Source organism: Saimiri boliviensis, chromosome 3 (assembly GCF_048565385.1).
Source record: "Saimiri boliviensis isolate mSaiBol1 chromosome 3, mSaiBol1.pri, whole genome shotgun sequence".
Taxonomy (NCBI): Eukaryota; Metazoa; Chordata; class Mammalia; order Primates; family Cebidae; genus Saimiri; species Saimiri boliviensis.
Window position 1 is genome coordinate 52,631,426 of NC_133451.1, and position 23,528 is coordinate 52,654,953.

At 42.0% G+C, this 23,528-nt stretch overlaps 1 protein-coding gene and 1 pseudogene across 1 annotated transcript in view; both read right to left on the reverse strand.

Annotated features, from left to right (window-relative positions):
* Positions 1 to 23,528, reverse strand: part of IGFBP7 (insulin like growth factor binding protein 7) — an 86,546-nt gene that overhangs the window by 62,072 nt on the left and 946 nt on the right. The window lies entirely within an intron of this gene.
* Positions 19,941 to 20,050, reverse strand: LOC120363840 (small nucleolar RNA U13; annotated as a pseudogene).

The window sequence follows — 23,528 nt, forward strand, 5'->3', positions numbered from 1 at the left end:
AGCACTATTGCTGTATCTGAAAAGCATGGTGATATAAACTGCCGCAAATCCAATGTTAAGGTAAGCTCTAAATTATAAGTATATAAAAATTTTGAGGTTCTGAACCAATTTGGGCTAGAACAGTCCTCATTTTCTCCATATAATACTGTTCAATTATTCCTACCCCTCTCAGTTTCTGCCTCCACCCTTCCTTCCATCTCTAGGTATCCCTCCAGAAAAAGAGGAGAGAATGAAGCTAAAGGTACCATAGTATGACATTTGAGGGCTGTTTCTGAAGTATTAGCCACTACTAATGATAAAAGCAGTGGCCAGATTGAGACCCATAGTGGCAAGCCCTATGCTTAGAGCCTCATATGAAGTTAATACTCTCACCAACCCTTTGGGTAAGCAATATTGTTCCCACTTTACAGACGAAAAAACTGAGGTTAAAAGAAGCAACTTGCTGGTGGGGCATGGTGGCTCACACCTGTAATCCCAGCACTTCGCGAGGCCAAGGCAGGTGGATTAACTGGAGGTCAAGAGTTCGAGACCATCCTGGCCAACATGCTGAAACCCTGTCTCTACTAAAAAATACGAAAGTTAGCTGGATGTGGTGGTGGGCGCCTGTAATCCTAGCTACTCGGGAGGCTAAAGCATTTAATAATCACATAGTTAGTAAGTGGGGAAGTGGAGATTTGAACCCCACACTCTCTAAAACATTAATCTCTGTAATATGTGTGACTTAAATAAGCATAAAAACACTACGAGAAATTCACCATACTTAGACCTGAGGATGAAGTTGATACAATTTATAAAAATCAAAATATACTTTTTAGCATTTTTACTGCATCTATCCATATACAAAGTAATTTTTTTTCTTTTTTGAGTTAATTTTTAAATCATCCCTTTCTACATATTAACTTAAATCAGGCAGGAACCCTAATTCTGGTAGCCATCATTTCTGTGAGGGAAAGAGTGAAACGTAATTTCTTTCAAGATGGACTCAGTGTGGATCTTTGACATCTTTCAGATAGGACTTCTTTCCACTGTACTTTGGGAATGACATATTTGCTACAAAGCTTTACATTTCCTCCCCGAGCCATGACTTATTTTATCATCTGGATTCCAAAAGTGAACATTACATTTCAGTGAAGTCCGATGTGGTCTGTGGTCTCTAAAATGCTCATCTTCTAGTTCCTCTTTCCGTTTTCTTTTTGAGATGGAATCTTGCTCTGTCACCCAGGCTGGAGTGCAGTGGCATGATCTCGGCTCACTGCAACCTCCGCCTCCCGGGTTTGAGTGATTCCCGTGCCTCAGTCTCCTGAGTAGCTGGGACTACAGGTACCCACCACCACGTCCAGCTAAGTTTTTTTGTATTTAAGTAGAGACAGGGTTTCACCATATTGGCCACGATGGTCTTGGTCTCCTGACCTTATGATCAAATCCCCTTAGCCTTCTAAAGTGCTGAGATTACAGGTATGAACCACCGCACCCAGCCTCTAGTTACCCTTTGAATTCACTTTCAGAAACTGTGTCTGAAGTGAAAAGCTAAAAAGAACTGCTGCCCAGGTATGACAGACACACTGCAGCAGGCTGACTCAGCCCCAGTCTCTACCACGCCCTTCTCTCTCTTGCCACTAGGGTGGCCCAGTGATCATTTCTGGCCAATGAGATTAGGCAGAAGTTTGCTGAGTATGGTCTTCTGGGAAACATTTGCTCACCTGATATCATGGGTCATGTGGCTGGCATTGCCCTTTTCCCTATTTCTTCTAAATATCTTTAATGATGACTCCATGATCTGAGGTACAGCAGCCTTGTTGCAATTACTAAGCATGAAGACAAAAGCCAGCATGCAAAGGATGATAGAGCAGCAAGAGTGAAAGAACCCTGGTCCTCGACAGCACTGCTGAGTACTTAAACCCACACAAGCAACTATCTACACCTAAACTCCCGGTTCTACAAGCACATAAACCCCATTTTGGTCAAGCCACTAGAGCCAGGCTTTCTATTACTTGCAGCTGAACAAATTCCTTACCAATAGGCCAGCTATTGCCCTTTCTGTTCATCACTCTTTTCCTCTTCCCCAAATCCCACCATCTCCTTACATGCTGAGGGAGCTGGTACAGAGTATGACCTTCACATCAGGTACAGACTTGTGCACCTAAAAGTATTTATGAATGAACATTTCACAATTATACGATTCAGAAAACTGCTGTGAACTGTTCCTTCATTCTTGGTTTGCCTAAGAATTTCCCGAGTCATGCTACCATGAGAAACCCACTATTTCCAGCTTTCTTGGCAGTGTCTGAAGTTAGGCCTTATAGTTCTTATGATATACTCTATTGTTTTTAAGGACTTAGTGGGTCATAGTCACATTCTCATTCTGTAGTGTTGAAACACACACACAAACAATGAAATATCCCCAGAGCACTCAATTTTATTCAAACTGACTGAACATTTAATTTGTTCCTCACAAAGTTCTTATGCTCTTCAGTGATAGAGGTTTTATCTTTAGAATACATGTGAGAAGGCTGGGTGTGGTGGCTCAGGCTTGTAATCCTAGCACTTTGGGAGGCCAAGGTGGGCAGATCACATGAGATCAGGAGTTCGAGACGAACCTGGCCAACATAGTGAAACCCCATCTCTACTAAAAATACAAAAAAAAAGAAAAAAAAATAGCCAGGTGTGGTGGTGCATACCTGTAATCCTAGCTACTTCAGAGGCTGAGGTGAGAGGATTGCCTGAACCTGGGAGGCAGAGGTTGCTGTGAGCTGAGATTGCACCACTGCACCCTCCAGCCTGGGCAACAGAGCAAGACTTCATCTCAAAAAATAAAACAAAACAAACGTGAGAGCAACAGTTTGATTACCTTTTCTAGTTTACTTGACATTTTTCACAGAAAATGAGATGCTACATTGGTTATTTTATTCAGCAGAGCTCACAGATCCAGGCTCTTTGGGAGCTGGATCACCTGTAATTAACCAGGCTGATGATGGGAACCTGGTGGATAATTTTATCATGCTATATTAGACAACTGCCACTGTCCACACCTGGAATTTAAGATGCTTTAATTTACCAAAACAACAGCCTTACAGTCTCTGGATGTGTTTCTTCAAAACCACATACATGGTTTAACAAAACAGGCAAAAGCATACGCATTTCCACACACTGGTAATGACCAGAGTATCTGGAGATTGTGGAAATGCAGAGTATTAACCGTGCAGGGAATTTAATGTAGGAGATACAAGATTAGGAATGCAAGAACTACGAATGAATAAATGAGTGAAGCATATTTATGTTTAACAGGTTCTGACACTCAACTTTAGCCTCCTTTGGATTGAATGTGGGTATGTGTGTGTGTCCAAGTACACATCAACTCACCCGAATTCCTTGTTCCAGCTTTACTCAATTCCCATTAACAGCGGCTCTGCTTGGGCACTTAAACACACTGACTCTTGGTTGCCTGATTTATTAATATAATGTGAGGATAATAATTTACCTCACAGGGTTTTTGTGAGGATTCAAAAGGCGATATGCCTGTGAATATATGTGCAAATTCTTAGAATCTGCACTGTGCTGTTATGAATCCTATCTCCCAGTCAAATACAGGAAAAATTCTGCCTGAAAATCACATGCAGTTTCTTCCTTTCATAAATATATTCTCGGCACTGTTCACTGTATTAACAGGAATACCTGCCTTACGAAGGACGATTGTTGCTGAATATGCTGGAGATTAAAGGACTTGAGAAAAAGAGAAACAAGGCTTTGCCAACCTCCTTCAGCACCTAAGGAGCGCTCCAAGGACATGTGTGGTAAAAACGTTGTAAGTGAATTCTTTTCTAGTTTTAATAAGTGGAGCAGGAAACAGGCTCTCCTTAAGAGGTGGAAAATAACAGTACATTTCAGAAATTGAGGTGAAACAGGCAGTCAAACCACGGTCTCTGTATTATGCAGGGAAGTTGCATTTAAAGAGATGCTGAGATTCAACTTGGAGGTATGCCATCGACTGTAGTCAAATAGAATAGTCAAGACCATTTTCTTCCGTGAAAAAATTCTTAAAGACAAAACTCCAAATTTTACAAAGTTTTTCCTGTTTACATCTCAGATGGGTGGCTGCCCTTACAACAAACATTTTCAAGCTACTCTAGTAGGAATGTGGATGCTTTTTATGAATCTCAATTCAATTAGGCACAAAGGAATATTCTTTCCATCTCCTTGTTATTTTGAAATATGTGACTGACCAAATTGGATTTTAAAAAAGAAAACTATTATAGCATACATAGCCTTTCTTTCTGCTCTTGCTGGAAGAACTCTTCATGTTCTGAGACAGAAACCATGATTCCTGGTAATATTAGATGCAGACTAGATTAACTGGCAGGATCCCTGGTTTTCTGGCTAGTAACTGCAAATTTTATAAATGGAAACCAGGATGCAGGGGCAACTCTTAATGGTCTCTATGCCATTGAAGATGGATCGTCACGATACAGATCTGATAATTAACAAGTAATTTCTATTGTATTATTGAAATGTTTTGCTTTTGACCTTTTGTTTTTAGGAGATAATGCATTGAATTATCTCCTTTCTCTCTAAACATTGAATGTTTAGAAGAGGCCATTTTTTAAGCTGGAATCACTAATGCCAATATATATCTATATATAAAATTATACATAAATCTTCATATCATTTGATCAGTAATTCCAATTTGGGATCTATTCTAAAGAACTAATGCCGAAGAAAGATCTTTATGTCTAAAGATGTGAATTAAAAGGTTATTTATGACAGAAAAAACCAGAGTAAATTATGGTTCATTCAAATTATTACAAATACTTATAGATTTATAAATAAAATTTATAAAATATTTTAAATACTACATAGAAGTTAGTTATAAATAAAAAATTTGCAAATATATGGACTCCATATTTGCAAATTCACCTACTTGCTAAATTAAAAGCAAGATGTAAATATGTATGGATAGTATGAGCAAAATAATGTCATATGAGCCTAGAAAAAAACTAGAATGCAACACAATAAAAATATTAACAATGATTGTCTTCGATTTCAATAAATTCTATAAATTTCCACAACGTTAGTTTTTAATAACAAAAAAGATCTTTAGTCAAAATAAAGTGAAATTAGCTTACATCCCCAGGACACGCAGAAGCTGCACAGCAGCTAAAGTTTAATTAACAAGGCTATGTAAGTCTAGAACTTAGAATCCAGGCTGGGTGCAGTGGCTCATGCCTGTAATCCCAGCACTTTGGGAGGCTGAGGCAGGTGGATCATTTGAGGCCAGAAGTTCAAGATCAGACTGGCCAACATGGTGAAACCCTGTCTCTACTAAAAATACAAAAATTAGCCAGGTTTGGTGGTGAGCACCTGTAGTCCCAGCTACTAGGAAGGCTGAGGGAGGAGAATTCCTTGAAACTGGGAAGTGGTGGTTGCAGTGAGCTGAGATCACACCTCTGTACTCCAGCCTGGACAACAGAGCAAGACTCTATCTCAAATTAAAAAAGAAAAAAAAAAAAAAAAGAATTTAAGATCCATTGCGGTTTGTCCAAAAAGTGAAACTCCTGACAATGAATTGTTGGAGACTAACTGCCAAACAGTGTTCTCATCATCTCAATAGGTTGTTGCACCCATTAAAAAAAATTTTTTTTTGTGGTACACATTTGCCAAGGAACTAGGTAGAGTGAATTCACTGCCTATTTTTTCCTTAGCATTTACTAAGGTATTTAAATATAATCTGTAAGATTCTTTTGGATCAATATTCTCTGCTTAGCTCAATTCTGAACAAACAGAAGATTCACTCGTCTTCACGCCAGAATGTCACTTTGGGCAAAGTAATAACTAATTCACTTATGTACTACTATACCTCTAGCCATAGTTACATTATGTATAAACTCATAGAGTCTGCAATCAAATTATAATGTATTCACAGGCTACAGATGTGAATATACTTTTGTTCATTTTTCCCCTTCCAGTAGAAATCGCCCAGAAAACATGCTTCCAATGATTAAAAACGAGGGGTTGAGGGGTGTGTGTGTGCATTCTTTGTTCCTGTGCATTTATATTGGCTTGGTTTACACAGGGACTCTTTTATTTTGAATCTAACTGCCTCTTCTTTCTTCCCACACTTTACAAACCACCAGGATAGACTGCAGGTTTCTAAGCTCCTTGGAGTGGGGGCAGACTTTCTCATGGGGCAAATTTCCATCTGGCACCCAGCACATCATTTACAAAAAGCAGACACCGGATGTGAGTGACAAGATTACAATTTTTCACATCCAATGATAGTGAGGATTCAAGTAACCTTGTGTCATGTCCTGAGCTAAAAGATGGGTGCATTCTGCAGAGCCAGGGACAGTGACTACTTGCAGAGAGATGACAGGTACGGTTGTGGGGAAGGTGTGGATGGGATGGTGCCTTTGAGGGTGGCTCCATGTGAAGTAAGGGCCTCATGAAATGCTCTGCAGCTAGTGGGAAGGCTGCGCAGAGAAATGGGAGGAGAAGCCTCCCACAAAATCTTCCTGCCACCCCTATGAAAACTTAATGAACTCTACAGTTCTCACTAACATCTTGTAGGTGGGTACCGGGCAAAAACTGGTTCATCATGGGATAGTCAAAACAAGGCTAGCTTACATCTTTGTTAAATTGCATCAAGAGTCACCCAAGAATTGTTTCCTAAATACCTGCTGTGTGCCCTGAATGACATTATATGCTTTGAGGCATATAAAGGAAGCATCACCCACACTTGGGTTGTGCTCTGGAAACCCCTGGCAATTCGCAAATGCTTGTTGCTGAAGCTTTGACCGTTTCCAAATACGGTCAGTCATCATTATTTGTGGATGCCATATTTGCAAATTCACCTACTTGCTAAAATGTAATTGCCTCCCCTAAATCAAATCATTTGCAGACATGCACAGAGCTGCAAACATTTGAGTCGTTGGATGCACAGGGTCCCACTGAGGTGGAACAAGGCACCACTCTGCCCTTGTTTCAGCTCTCACACTATAAACAAGCATCCCTCTTACAATCTGTGTGGTGCCAACTTTTTGTGTATTTTTGTGCTTTCTGATGGTGACTCAGCTGTTGAAAATGGCCCCAAACTTCGCTAAAGTGCTGACTAGTCATTCCTTATGAGCAAGAAGGCTGTGATATGCCTCATCGAAAATATGTGTGTTAGATAAGCTTCATTCTGGCATGAGCTGCAGTGCCTGCTGTTGGCCATGAGTTCAGTGTTAATGAATCGTAATGCATATTAAATAGTGGGTCTTTAGGCCGTGCGCAGTGGCTCACTCCTGTAATCCCAGCACTTTGGGAGGCTAAGGCAGGCAGATCATTTGAGGTCAGGAGTTCAAGACCAGCCTGACCAATATGGAGAAACCCCATCTCTACTAAAAATACAAAAATTAGCCAGGCATGGTGGTGCATGCCTGTAGTCCCAGCTACTCTGGAGGCTGAGGCAGGAGAATTGCTTGAATCTAGGACATGGAGGTTGTGGTGAGCTGAGATTGTGCCATTACACTCTAGCCTAGACAACAAGAGTGAAACTCCATCTCAAAAAAAGAAAAAAAATAATGTGTCTTTAAACAGAATCACACATAAAATTATGTATTGATCAGTTGATAAAAATGTTGTGATTGGAGGCTTGCCGGAACCTAACTGTAGGGCCCTAGGAGCAGTAGCTCAGTATTTGCTAATTCGGTGCTTGTGGTGACTTCATAGAACAAAACTTCTGTGAATAATGAGAATGTATTATCCTTGTACCTTCCTCAGCTACTGTTTAACTGAAGGGCAAGGTAGACTAGGATTAACCTTTTAAAAAGGCCAGTTGTGGACCAAACACTGTTCTAAAGCTTTTAAAATACATTAAGTCACGTAACTCTCACAACTGCCTTGTGCGGTCAGTAGTATCTTCACTTTCCAGATGAGAAAACTGATGCTCAGAGAGGTTAAGTACATTAACCAAGGCTGCACAAGTCCCATACCCATTTCCTGGGAGATGATTAGGGGAGAGATGATAAAATGGAATGGAATGCTGCTGTCAGTCTCAGAGTTTTTGTGACAATAGAGAGTAAGTAGAAGGGGTGATTTGAGAAGAAGATAATCAGAAAGGCCTCAGCCAAGTGACAGGAGATAACTGAGCCACCTGTCCTTATCAGAGATTCCAGAAAGATGACAGAGGTCGGCTTCCAACAGTGTGAAGGTTCCCTTTCCAACAGGGCACATAATAAATCCACTCTTAATTATGCACGTATTTACTCAACAAGGATGTATTGAGTACCTACCATATCCCAAGGATGGTTCAGACATTGGAGATTCAGTAGTGAACAAATGGATAAAAAGCACTGGGCTCATGAAGCACATGTTTTAGTGAAATAACTGAAAGATTAGATCATGTGGCTTTAGGTGAATACTTTTCTGAATGTATTGGGCTACCATTTAAAAAATACCAACAATACTGACATATTTCCATTCTGTCTTATCCAAATAAAAGCTCTGAAATAGCCAAGAAGATAAGAAGTAGCCAAACCATTTATGCTGCCTGCGCTATATTGGGTTTATCATGTTTTCTAGGGCTTACACTTCCTATGGCACACTAGATCTTCTCAAAAGTCCCCAGGTGTGAAACACTGGACGCTGGATAAACTGAGCAAAAACTGGCCTATTATTGATTATCCCCAGGGAATGAAGCATCCCAAAAAGTGACTTAACATCTTTTTAGAACAATAGTTCTGAACTGGGACTGGACATTAAGTCATCTGGAAAGCTGTTTTTTTTTTTTTTTTTTTTGAGATGGAGTTTTGCTCTTGTTACCCAGGCTGGAGTGCAATGGCGTGATCTCGGCTCACCGCAACCTCTGCCTCCTGGTTCAGGCAATTCTCCTGCCTCAGCCTCCTGAGTAGCTGGGATTACAGGCACGCGCCGCCATGCCCAGCTAATTTTTTGTATTTTTAGTAGAGACGGGGTTTCACCATGTTGACCAGGATGGTCTCGATCTCTTGACCTCGTGATCCACCCACCTCAGCCTCCCAAAGTGCTGGTATTACAGGCTTGAGCCACCGCACCCGGCCAAGTCATCTGGAAAGTCTTAAAAAGTCCTGCTGCCCAGGTCACATCCAAACAAATTAAATCAGAATCCTGGAGTAGAACTTAGGCATCAGCATTCTGTAAAGCTCCCCAGGTGATTCTGGTACACAGCCAAGGTGGAGAACACTGCTTTAGGAGGTAGAGTGCACAGGATTTGGAGAGCCAGTAGTCACAATGTTCTACCAATTTCACTCAATATTGCTGGCACTGGTGGATCTGAAAAATTATCCAACTTCTTAAACCTCCTCTCCATACCTTCATTTCTTTGCTAATCACTCCACACTGGAAGGTGGACATTATCACTTCTTAGACAGAGGCAATGAACCAACCTCAGTGGGTACCTTTCTGAGTCTTAATTCATCTGTTTATAGTTGAATGTTTTGATTTTTAAAATGATTTTTAAAAAATGAGTTTCTGCTAAGTTGAGGCTACCTGTGTAAGCCAAAGAAGAGACACATGAATTGCGGCCAAAGATTTTATTTTTTCCAACAATAAGACTCTAAAAGCCAAAGATGATACTCAATGTGTACCTAAAGGGCATGAATTATGCTCTTTTTTTCTGCCAAACTCTGTGATTTTGGTTCACATTTATCTCTGGAGCCAGTACTTCAATTTCTGCCCCCCCACTCATGAATCATCCAACAAAAATTATTGAATATTTCCTATGTATAAAATACTGGTAGAATATCCAGGGAAAAGAGAGTCCAGTGATTACTAAATGTGAGTGACCTCTGAATCCAAAATGATTGTATATCTAAAAGGTACTATTAAAAAATAACGTGAGTAACAATGAGCTTGAAGATGGAAATATTCTACGCTGCAAAGCAAAGCATGCTCTCTGGCCAGCATCCTGGGTAGTTCCTTTTAGACTGTCTGCATTTGGCCTCTGGGATCTCTCAAGAGATGGGCAGAACTCCCTGTTTTAGAATCCTTGCAGAGCAAGTTGGAAGTTCCCAGGAATTTTCTTTTTAAGAACACTATCCTATGACTGTGTTTGCACAGGTCTGAACATAGGTTTCAAATCAAACCTGGGAACACATGAGGCAGTATTGTGTTTAGGCGGGTCAAAATAAGACACCAGCAAGGCATTTATCTATTAATTCATACTTGGTTCTACAATGCTAATAACGATAAAAATGGAAATGAAACAGCATTTAGTGAAACCCCACTATGTACCAGGTTCCAATGTTTTTCATGTATTACCTTACTTAACTTGCCCAAACTCTAAGTATAACAACATTGTTATTATACCTGTCTTGCAGGTAAAAAAAAAAAATCATGAAGGAGGTTAGGGTCACACAAATAGTTAAGTGGCAGAGTGAGGGTTTGACCCAGGTGATGTGACTCCAAAGTTCGTTTCCTTAACCAGTCTGCTATATTTCCTCTTGTATACCAGCCAATCTTGGCTTTTGGGTGACCCGGCACAAAGAGTTGAAAGTAACTGGTAGGGACAGCCCTGGGGTAAGCATTGGAGACTGTTTGAGGCCACAGTCACATGGGGTTGTAGCTCTCTCCCCTACCCCTTGGGCTTGTCCTAAAAAGGGTGATAGGTTTGGGGCTGATATATGGGGTAGATTATGAGCCTAAGACATGAAAAACTTCATCCCAAGGGAGTGTCAAGAAAAAAAGGGCTGACCCTGGATGTCATGGACTGAGCTGGCTGACTTTCAGAGGTGGCATGTCAAGTCTTTGCTTATTTGCTCTCTCATGGCAAATGTCAGGTATGGCTCCTAAGTCTGGGGGTGGTGTTAGGAGGAGTGGATTGAGCAGGACTCAACCATTTATAAAGTTAATGGCCAAGCTCTGTAACTAAGAAAGGGTTGAGGGGTGGGTGGAGAAAGAAAATCCCACTGCTTTGAGTTCAGTCAGACAAGAAAAAGGGGCAGCATGTAGTAACAGGTCAGGCCGAATGGGTGTAAAAAAAGAGGCCTCAGATGAGGGGACATCGGGAGGTGGGAAAGACGGATGAACTGCTCACTTTGCCACATTGCAACTGGGTCCAGAACAGGCCTGCCCTGCCCTGCCATTTATTTTCTAGTGAACCAAAGGCCCAGCGGTGCAGAAAGAGCCAAGTAAGTCAGATCAACTTTTCCGTCCTGCTCCAAGGCTCTGATCTGAGACGCAACAGAGCAGAGACAGGGCTCTGGCTCCAAAGCCCTGGCCTATCAAATATCTGGCGGCATCTTGATCTCTGCCCCAGCCTGCCCTCTCCCACTGAGCTGAGCATTTCTACTAAGCAGCCTTGCTGCATGGGTCTCTCATCTCCCCTTCTCTCACTCAGAGAGCACTTCTGCACAAGCATTTCATTCTCCATCAAACGCTCTATGGCTTCCTGGGGGGGTCCTTTGGAAGCCAGGGGTGCAGTGTAATTACTGTATCTGCTATTGAAATTCACTTTCGGATTTCTGTTCCCTGAGCAGAAAGTTCTGAAAGCTCCCATGGAGAAGGAGCAGGCTTTGAATCCTGCAAGTTTGGGCTACCCTAAAAAATTCCTGAAGCCTCATTTCTGTGTGGTCTCTTTCAAAACCTTCTGCATGTTCCAGGAGATCTATTTCTTGATAATTTTTTCTCCCTTGCTTGGGGTCAGGCCAGAAGAGAGCAGAACAGATGTCAGATCTAAAGCTTTCCCAATTCAACCACTTGACCACTGGCCCACTAATCTGTGGTAATGTAAATGAAATTGCCTTTGAGCATTTCTTACTTGGAGAAAAAGACAAACCTCTGTAGAAGCTGGAGACTTCCAGAAAAACAACATGAAAGAACAGGATGATTGGAGGCAGCTGCCCTTCTGCCCGTAAGAATATGAAAGCCCTCTTTTTTTTTCTTTCCTTCTCCCTCAGAAAGTCTAAATGGATTATGCTTAAGTTCTCAAACTCCTACAAGAATTTTCCTTCTGCAAGTTGTCACCTGGCTGACAAAAATGTGCTTGTTTCAAAAAAAAAAAAAAGAAAAAAAAGAAAAAGAAAAAAGAAAAAAGAAAAAAAGTGCAAATTCCTTCCAGAGAGTAGCCCTAGGTCATAGTTTAGATGTGGACTAAATATTACTCAAACTGGGAAAACTGATGGTGGGCAGTGCTTGGGTCAGGGGTCAAGGTCAACACTCAGGGTTAAACCTCAGGTGAAAGCAAATACTTGAGCATGTTTGACAGTTATCTTAGCGATTCTTTTCCTCTACCCTACTCAGAGTTACTAGAAAGGACTGGAAAATGATCAAACAGCACATGCAAACATTATGCTACAAGAGATCTTTCTTGGACTAATATTCATGCCAGCAGCCTCAAGCACACTGGCTGATCCTTCAAGAGCCTCTTGATTGCAACTGAAGGGTTGGGCTCTAAGATTTCTCTTTTTTTTTGAGACAGGGTCTCCTTCTGTCGTCTAGGCTAGAGTGCAATGGCACAATCATAGCTCACTGCAGTCTTGACCTTCTGAGGTGAAGGTGATCCTCACACCTCAGCCTCCCAAGTAGCTAGGACTACAGGTACACCACCAAGCCCAGCTAATTTTTTAATTCTTTTTTTTTTTGGTAGAGACAGAGTCTTGCACTGTGTTGCCAGGGTTGGTCTTGAACTCCTGGCCTCAAGTTATCCTCTGCATCAGCCTCCCAAAGCACTGGGATTACAGACATGAGCCACTGTGCCCTGCCAGGCTCTAAGATTTCTTTTTTCTTTTTGAGGCAGGGTCTCACTCTGTCATGTAGGCTGGAGTGCAGTGGCACCATCATAGTTTCCTGCAGACTTGGTGTCTGTGCTTGAGAAACCCTCTCACTTCAGCTTCCCGAGTAGCTGGGACTACAGGTGCTTCCCACCATACCCGGCTAATTACAAATTTTATTTTTATTTTTAGTAGAGATGAGGTCTGGCTATGTTGCCCAGGCTGGTTGTTAGATATGGTGAACTCCAAGTTTCTCTTCAAAGAATCAGAATGTCAGTATGTTCAGGTCTCTTATGCTTTACTTCTCCATATTAAAGTTTAACTTCCTGGTTCTCTTCGCCCCTTGCCTCTAGTTTTGGTAAACAACTTTCCCACCAGTTCGAATCAGTAGTTCACATCTGTTCCCTTGGTCACTTGCTCTGACCTAAGTCACCCCTGGTCACCTGCTCTGACCTGTTCCATAACCATCCTTCCCGCCAAACTACCCACCCCATCACTCTGTCTCATACCCCTGCTCTTTTTAAAACAGCCAATCAGAATTACCTTAGACTGTGTGGTCCAACCCTAGCCAATAGGAGAATGACACAGCAGGAAAGGCTGCCTGTGTCAGGAATAAGAACATTTTCCCCTCCCTTGTCCAGGTGTGCACTTGCCATTGTCCGTCTGTGAGATGCACCCTACTATAGAAGCAAATTGCCTTGCTGAGAAAATTTATATTTGAGTGCTACTTCCTTTGTGGCACCGAAAATTTACATCCTGGTCTTGAACTCCTGAGCTCAAGCGATCCTCCCACCTTGGCCTCCCAAAGTACTGGGATTACAAACAAAAGCCACTGTGCCTGACCAGGCACTAAGGTTCCTAATCTGGCCAGGGAAGGACTAATGTTAGCCACCTCAGAGACATTTGTTCATTTTAAGAAATACCATCTTTCACTGAATATGACTTTTTTTTTTATAAGGCCCACCTTATGTATCATAAAAAGCCATCTCAACTCTGACGTAAACTTTGTTATCATAATGTTTATTTTATGCGAATGAAAGAGCTCTTTTAGATCTATTTAGACTCAAATATATCATAGATCCTCCTTGCTCCTTCATGAGAAACAAAATATAAGCAAAATAAATTCAGGAAAGTCTTCCTAAAACTTTTTCATACGTAAGAGTTTGACTCTTCTGAATCTCTTTGCCTAGAAACTTACTTTGAAATAATTCCGAGTTTATAATAAAGAAAGATAGCACAGAGTGTCGATGCTGCTGGCCTATGCACCACACTTTGAACAGCAAGGCTGTAGCAGAATACCTAGATTAAGTACCAGAATTGCTATTTACCAGCTGTGTGATGTCTGACCTGCAGTGTCTTTATTTGGAATTTGGGATAATAATTCCCCTTATCTTCCAGGGTTGTTGCGAGTAGCAAATGAGGAAAATCCGCAGAAGCCCTCAGCTAATGTGAAGTACTTCAGGTTGTCAATATCACTCACCACAAAGCATGATGCAGATGCAGTCCTTGCCCCCAAGGCATTTACAGCCTAGTTAATAATTCTTTACAGTTCTCTGGCTCCCATAGTCCGCATAGTTTACACAGAGCTTTCAGATGTTATGTAATTTGACCTTCTCAATAAACCTGTGAAGGTAGGAAATTGTACCTTCATTTATGATACACATTCTCCTGAAGCTTTGAAGGGGTTGTTTTTCCACAGTGGCCAAGCCTACTTGGAATCTGTGGCCTTGACAGTGCTCTTTACTGTGGGAACTTCATACCGTATGAATGGGGCTTTGTCAACACAGGGTTCCTAGGTCTGTTTCACCTGAAATGAACCTTTCTTATTTTTCAGACACAAAACTTCTCTGCAATTCTGGTCTCCTTTTGAGACCAGCGGCCCCTCCCTGGAGTCCCTGGACTGCTCCTCTCACTGGTAACCCTTTCCCTGGTAGGGACATTGATTGGGGGTCGGAGGTGAGGCTTATTGTTAGCTCCCGCTGTTTCTAATTAACCTTGCCCTGCTATCCTCTGTAAAACAGTAAAGGCAATTCAGTACATTAGCTTTTTCAAAAGGGCCATATAATTTTTCCATTAATCCAACTTGAGATAAAATAGAACTATTTAGCACGGTCAATTTTAAGTAAAAACAAAACAAAACAAAAAAACGTTTTCCCCCCTCATTATCACCCTGGCTTTTTTCTTCTGATCTCATTTTCTCTCAGAGGCCTGGTGGAGGGGAGGGTCTGGATTGACCTGGAAAAGCCATCAGTAAGAGTCTGGGGGAAGGTTCCCTTGGACATTTCTAGTCCTCCACTGCTACCCGACCCATAAAAGACTCACTGGGAAATCTCTGAAATTGCCTGAAATAAGTGGGTTTATTAATTCTCATCCACCCAACTCTCCTTCCATTTCAAAGCTTTCTAATTGTGCCAATCCTAAATTTCAAAAAAAGGTTACACTCATATTCCCTGGCTTAAAAGTTCTTTTGATGATAATTCAGGGTTCCCCAGCTGCTAAAAACAAGATGTTATTTGTCTAACAATGAAAAACACAGATGAGGTCAGATCTTTTGTGGGGTAGGGGTGGCTTGAGGTAAAGGAAGCATCATAATCTCATCCACTGTGGGGAGGAATTTTGAATCAGGGAAGCTGGCTGGCCTTGGACTCTGTCCAAGGGTGTTCTGTCACTGAACTATCCAAGAGAGCCTTATAAGGCGGTTTCTTCTAGAAGGCCAGTCTACAGTGGACCCTGAGGGCAGGCTCTAGGGGCAGGATGGAAATCATATTTCAGGATGTTAATAAATGCCTGCTCAGCTTAATCATTCCATCTCAGAGCTGTATAGTTTGAAATATTTAAAAATTACAAAATCTTCCCCCAGACGTGGCCCCTCCCCCTCAAGTTATTTCTCAGCTCTCCTAAAAAGTCTCCTGACTTCTGCCTGAACATGGTATCCTATTCAGCAGTTTTTACTGGAAGGTTCTTCCTCATGTATCATCTAAACGTGCCTTGTGGCTATTTAATTCCAGGACTTTAATGCCGTCCTCTTGAAGAAATGTATTAAAAGAAAAATTTGACAGGCACCTTCCATTTAATAACTCATTTCCAAATGATGAAGAAACATTAACTTGTTCTTTAGATTACGTTCCTCTGAAAGAATCCTAAGTCATGTAAGACCCCACTTTCTGCCCTTCAGTGTTCAAATCTTTCCTAAAATGCAGTGATTGAAACTGGACAAAGTGATAATAAAGAACCAGCAATTCACACAACATTCTAGAAATTTCTGGGCCAAGGAGGACAGCTGAGGCCAGAAAAAATCTGAAAGCATTTCTATTGGACTGGAGCAGACTCTTAGGGGATGTGACTTTTTCTGTTTCTGATCAGAAAGCAGAGATAAAGAGTGACAGGGACTTGAGGGCGAAGTGACTCCTGAAATAAGCAAGTGGTGGGAATTTGGAGGCAGGACTGGCTAATAAAGCGAGTGAGGTGAGGGTAATTTCTGATCAGTCACTGAGTAAGAGAAAGCTCCTCAAGGGCTTTTCACTCCCAAGTGGGAAGCAGCTTGCCACGGCAGGCTGGGAACCCGGGACAATGCTTCTAAGATGTAAGAGGGAAACAGGTCTTGAGAAGGAGTGTGGGCATCTGTTGCTGGGATTCCAGTAACAGCTTCCTTATGGGAGTCTCTTACTGCAGTTCTCACCCCCTTCCAATCCATTCTCCCAATAGCTGCCAACAAAGCTTTTCTAAAAGCACAAATCTAGCTCCATCACTCAGCGGCTCCCACTGCTCTGTGGCAGCGTCTCAGCTCCTTACCAGGTCACAGGCCCTCACCTGTCACTGGGCTCTGCCACGTGACCAGCTGCCTCCTTCTCCCCAGGCAGTCCCACCAAACCACATGTGAGTCCTTCTGCTGGCTACACTCCGGTCATCTCCTTTCTCTCAAAAATATTTTTAACTGATAAGTGAAAACTGAATATATTTATGGTATACAACATGATGTTCTGATATATGTAGACATTTTAGAATGGCTAAATCAGACTGTTTAACATATGCATTACCTCACAGTTTTTGGTGTGTGGTAACACTTAAAGGCTATCTTAGAACTTTTTATTTTTTTGAGACAGGTCTTGCTCTGTCACTCAGGCTAGAGTGCAGTGGTATGATCATGACTCACTGCAGATTTGACCTTCTGGGCTCCAATAATCCTCCTGCCTCAGCCTCCCAAATAGCTGGGACTACAGGTGTGCGCCACCACACCCAGCTAATTTTTTGATTTTTTTATAGAGATGAGGTCTCACTATGTTGGCCAGGCTGGCAATTTTCAGGTATATAATACATTGGTATTAATTATAGTCACCATGAGGGAAAATAGATCTCCTGAGCTTATGTCTCCTTTCTAACCAAAATTGCGTATCCTCTGACCAATATCTCCCCAGTCCCGTCCCCTGCCTCCAACCCTATCCCTGGTAACTGCTGTTCTATTTTCTATTTCCATGAGTTTGACTTTTTTAGATTCCATATATAAGTGAGATCACATAGCATTTGTCTGTCCCTGGCTTTTTTTTTTTTTTTTTTTACTTAATATAATGTCTTTCTGGCCCCTCGTGTTGGGGCAAATGACAGTATTTCCTTCTTTTTAAAGGCTGAATACTATTCTACTGGATATATACAGTGCTTTCTTCTTATCTCCCATCTAACTACTGCAACCTCTATGCTAGCTCTCCTCCAGCCAATTCTTTCTTATCCCTATCTCAGTCGGGACATCCTTCTTCCACTAAGTGATTCCTGGCTCTTCCTCCAGAAACTCTGGGTCTCCTCCTCTGGCTCTCTGACAGTCCTCATGGTACTACTGTGTTACTTTAATGAAGTATTACACTGACTTGTACTCCCCCAAGATAAACCAGACAATTAGCGACTTCATTTAATTAGAAACCCCTTTGTTTCAACTTTCAATGAAGTTCATAAATTTACTGAAGGATAGTAGCAGAACATGGGCATTTAAGTGATATATTACCAACATAAAAATGAGTCTAATGAGTCTAAAATGAGCTTCTCAAAGAATGGAGGTTTGAAATTCATCAAATAAAATGAGTTCCTGAAAATCAAAATCTACACTGAAGCGTTTTCCATGTACAAAGCAGTCTGTTGCTCTGGATCTAATTCTACCCAGCAAGGGGACATGGAGATGTTGGAATTTGGGGCGAAAAGTTACCATTCAATGTTGGAGTTCAGGATTGCTGATGATGGACAGGAAGGCAAGTCAATGTCAGATGAATTCCCTGGCCTAGACTTTAGGAAGGCAGAAGATGCCAGGAGAAAAGAGAACAGATGGGCAGGAGAGTGACTTTCCTGTATTTCCAAATGGGAAGGTGCTTTCTTAAGAGGATTCCTTTGTTAACATTTATTTATTTATTTTTTTGAGATGAAGTCTTGCTCTGTTGCCAGGCTGGAGTGCAGTGGCACAATCTTGGCTCATTGCAACCTCCACTTCCTGGGTTGAAGTGATTCTCCTGCCTCAGCCTCCTAAGTAGCTGGGATTACAGGCACCTGCCACCATGCCCAGCTAATTTTTGTGTTTATAATAGAGACAGGGTTTCATCATGTTGGCCAGGATGGTCTCGATCTCTTGACTTCATGATCTGCCCACCTCGGCCTCCCAAAGTGCTGGGATTACAGGTGTCAGCCACCGCGCTTGGCCTCCTTTGTTAATCAACAAATATTTATAAGGTGCCCAACTATTAGCCAGACACTGTGTTGATAAGGAATTATAAGATGAAATCCTTCCTTTACGATGCTTACAGTCTAGTGGGGAAGACAGACATTCAAATAGTCCTTTTGAGGCAGTTGGGGAAAGTCTATTCTAGCCACACTTTTCTCCACTCAGGGCCCATGGCCTTGCTGTTCCTTTTGCTGAAATCCTCCCAAGGGTTCTTAGCATGGCTCTGCCCATCTTAATACTGCTCATTCGTATCTAGTCTCTATCTGATTTCTCTGTTGTACACCCTTCACAGCATATGCACATTGTGTGAAAATGTCTGTTTCCTTGTTTCTGTAGATCTTATTCAAGGCTCCTTACCCTGAGATTAGGAGAGTGCCTAGCCAATTCATAGTTTCATTTATTCATCCATTCATGGATTAGACATGTGTTTAAAGAGCATACTATGACATGGTAAAAGCCGCATAAAACTGCATGCCTCAACCATACCTCAGCTTTCTGTTGAAACTGTTCTCTGTAACCCCTAATGTGACAGGCAAGCAGTCCAAACCCACACCATCTTGGCCCCTGCGACTTGTAATGAGTAATTAAAGTCTGTGATTTCCACCCTACCCAGACAATGTGTAAACAAATGCTTATCTTGACTTTTGTGTACCACTTAAGTAACAATCAGAATGTCAAAAGTCCCCTGGCCCTCCGAATGTCCGAAGCCCCTCACCCTCATCTTCGCCCAGGAACCACTGGAATGTCCAGAGCCCCTCACCCTCATCTCTGCCCAGGAGGTTATTTATAGAATCCACTAGCCCCTGGAATGTCTGAAGCCCCTCACTCCCACCCCCGCCCCTCACCCTCACCCCCAAGGTGGTTTTACGCGTATAAAATGTCTTGACACCCTCCTTTCGGGGCCATGGGCTGGAGAGACGAGAGTCCTCCGTGGCTGCCGGCAATAACGACCCTGCAATTTGGCATACTTTTGTCTTGGTGTTGAGTTTCTATGCTTGGGCCAGTACACCAATACTACATACCAGGCACTTATCTAGGTCCTTGGGTCTATATGAGGGAGCAAAATCTCCCTTCCCACCTGGAGCTTTCATGATGAATAATGACAAAATTAATGTTCATTGAATGCTTTCTATGAATAATATTCATGACATTTAATCTTCATGACAACCCTATGAGATAGATATGGTCATAATCCCTATTTTACAAGGGAGAAAAAACGCTGGGCAGAGAGGTCAAATAACTTGCTCAAGGCTATAGCTGGTAAATGGTCAAGATTCACACTCAGGGAGTCTGGCTTGAAAGCTCCTCATCTTAACTTCTCGGCTATACTGCCTCTTATATACAGATACGCAGACACGTACAATAAATATTAGTTGAAACAATGGCTGGATGCATAGCCCTAGAAGAACAAATACATTATTTTGGGGTCGGGGAAAGTCAGAATGCTTCACAGAGAAAGTGACAGAGTTGATCCTTGAAGGTTAGGTAAGAGTTTGTTTTTTAAATTCTTTTTTCTTTCATGTCAGACAGATAATGTGCCAATGTCATAACAAGGCATACACCTCAAGGGTGACTCACCTCACACATGTGTATGAACACTCAATCACATGCTTATGAACTACAAAAAGATCATAGATTAGAGTTCAAAGGATGTAAAGGAAGTGAAGGAGGGTGATTGTGGTGTGTGTGGAGGCGGGAGACATTGCAGGCAGAAGGCACAGCATCTACAAAGGCATGAAAGCAGAGAGACATACATGCTGAAGTGTGAACAGCAGACACTCACTGTGGCTAGTGCATAATGGAGGTTGGAGAGAAGAGGTCAAAATAATAGAAGGGAGTTATATTGTGAAGGCCCTGCTTTGCCCTGCTAGGTAGTTTGAACTTGGTCCTACAGATACTAAGGGAGACCCTTAAGAATGACATTCTGATGCCACAAGTGAAAATGAATTCTAGGGAGAAGGGATGGTACCTAATGAGACCAAAGCTGCTGAAATGGGATTGCCAAAGAGCTCAGATTTCAAAGACTATGAACAAAAGGTATAATCAATAACCGGAATAGAGAAGCACCATGTTCTCTTCCAACTATGAAATTTTCTACCTTACCTTCTCTATCGCCGTCTTTTTATTAAATGGAATCTTCAAATTCCCCCTTCTGGTTACCCATGACTTCAGGGATCTCAATACCATTGAATGGCACTAAATTCATAATGACAGTTCCAAGATTTGAAATTATTTGCTGATTATCTTTCAGACATATTTTCAAGCAGATGGCTTTGCCTCCTACCAGAGAGGTATGGAAAACAAGCAGACTTAGATCTCTTCCCAGGTGGGTAAGCGGTGATCTTAGAAAAGATGAAGACTGGGATGAGCTCCAGGGCTCCAGGGCAAGTGCTCTGGGAGGTGAGTTTGAACTTGTAAAGATACTTTCTTTTGTTTTGTTTTGGGGACAGAGTCTCGCTCTGTCACCCAGGTCGGAGAGTGGTGGTGTGATCTTGACTCACCACAACCTCCACCTCCTGGGTTCAAGCGATTCTCCTGCCTCAGCCTCTCAAGCAGCTGGGACTACAGGCGCCCACTACCATGCCAGACTAATTGTTGTATTTTCAGTAGAGATGGGTGTTTTGCCATGTTGGCCAGGCAACTTGAACTCCTGGCCTCAGATGATCTGCTCGCCTCAGCCTCCCAAAGTGCTGGGATTGTAGGCGTGAGCCACTGCTCCCGGTCCAGATACTTTCTTTCTTTTTCTTTCTTTTTTTTTTTTTGAGACGGAGTTTCATTCTTGTTACCCAGGCTGGAGTGCAATGGCATGATCTCGGCTCACCACAACCTCCGCCTCTTGGGTTCAAGCAATTCTCCTGCCTCAGCCTCCCGAGTAGCTGGGACTACAGGTGCATGCCACCATGCCCAGCTATTTTTTGTATTTTTAGTAGAGATGGGGTTTCACCTTGTTGACTAGGATGGTCTCGATCTCTTGACCTCATGATCCACCCACTTCGGCCTCCCAAAGTGCTGGGATTATAGGTGTGAGCCACCGCGACCGGCCCCAGATACTTACTTAATCAGCAATACCAGATCTGTTTTGTGCATCCCTGGTATATAGCACCTACTGAAGTGCTGATTCAAGTTAGCTGCTCAGTAAATGCATGTTAAATGGGACCAAAAGTCCAGAAGGCAGATTGAACCACACCACTGTGGCTGAATCCCACCATGCTGCCTGTCTTGGGCTCCCCCCACACTCAAGTTACACACAAGCATAACTCAAGTTTCTTTGAGAATAGAAAGGACTAGAGGAACCTAGACAATGCATTTCCTATTCTGTGCAAAGCCCCAGTATGAAATGGCACAGAAGTAAATGACACTCTGTCCAGTTTGCTTCTATAATTGTCAAAACCCATCCAGGAGTCAGAAGAAATATATTAGGGGACATGATAGGGATCACTCTGTTGTCTCTGCTGTGGAAAGATTTTACATTCTCTTCTGCTCTTTGGCATTCTCCTATAAATGGTCTCTGCCATTTAGACCTCATCTCTCTCAATTTAGGATGAGAAGAAAAGGCTAATTTAAGTCAAGGTTTCCAGTTTTAGATGCTGTTTTTCCTAACATTTCCCCAGATATAAAGAAAAGCTGGGCTGGAGCCCTCAAAGAGTTTGCAGTCTGGAGAGGTACTGAGGAGCTGGGTGTATGAGATAATGAGGTTGTGAAACTGGTTCTACATGACTGTCAGTCTCGATATTTTATAATCAGACTGTGTGAGTGTTTGGAGATGTATGTAGCAGGTGAGAAAAAGGAATATTAACTATAGATTAGAAATTGACAACACTTGAACAATCACCAAGCGAACCTTCTGCTCTGATAAGGCAAGTATCTGTCATTTTGAAAGAAAAACTATGGGGAAAGTTCCCTATTATAATGTTTATAAGAAAAATCTCAATATTTGGAATAAATTCTTAAATAATGCACATTTCTCTTTTCATGATGTGACCAATAAATGAGATCCAAAGTAACAAATAACTGTTTCTATTGGAAACACATACAGATTATTTTGGGCGGCAATTTTCTAAGTTTAAGGTGATGGTACCATTAATAGTTGATAGTGAGTTACACAATTTAAGGCTTTCAATAGTGAATTCTGAAATTGATGACATACAACGTATTAGTGTGTGGATTTCTGGGAAAAGCTCTAAAGAAAGAATTTGGAAATTCTGGAGAAAGTCTGAACTGTGTTAAAGCAGCAATAGCAGCAATAGCTTCTGTAATCTCAGAACTGCCTTCTTTCCCTTTTTCTGTCTTGGCTAGGACCACGAGCTGCCAACATTGCATGTCTGACTTTCCCTTGAAAATACTGCTGATGGAAAATGTTATTTCAGCCATTAGAGTTAAAATCTCTCTCTCTCTCTCTCTCTGTCTCTCTCTCTCTCTCTCTCTCTGTGTGTGTGTGTGTGTGTGTGTGTGTGTGTGTGTGTGTTTACAAGTCCAGACTATTATTTACTGCAAGCTTGGACTTGTTTGGAATAAAATAAACAATCAAACATAATCTCAAAGACATTTCTGCTCAACAGTGCATCCTGGGGACAAATTATGCAAAACAATACAAATCAAAGACGCAGGAAGGAAAAACAAAATGGTCAGTAGGTTCACAACAAAGTGCATCACAAAAACATTCTTCAAAAAGTTTGTATTTTACTTTTGTCCACAAATAATTAGCTGGTTAGATTACTGTTTGAGAATCTGTAACTTTTAGTAAGTGGACTATTTTCTTCAATGCAAAGAAATCAGGGCTGGGCATGGTGCTTTATGCCTGTAATCCCACCAGCCAGGATTACTTGAGCTCAGGAGTTCGATACCAGCCTAGGCAACATAGGGAAACTCCATCTCTACAAAAGTTACAACAATTGGCCCGGCGTGGTGGCACAGGCTTGTAGTCTCAGCTACTTGGGAGGCTGAGGTAGGAGGATCGCTTGAGCATAGGAGGCAGAGGTTGCAGTGAGCCATGATCGCACCACTGCACTTCAGCCTGGGCGACAGAGCAAGCTGTCTCAAAAAAAAAAAAAACCTCTGTCTGGAAGTCCCAAGACTGGAAGTCCTTACTTATTATTTCATTGTCAAAC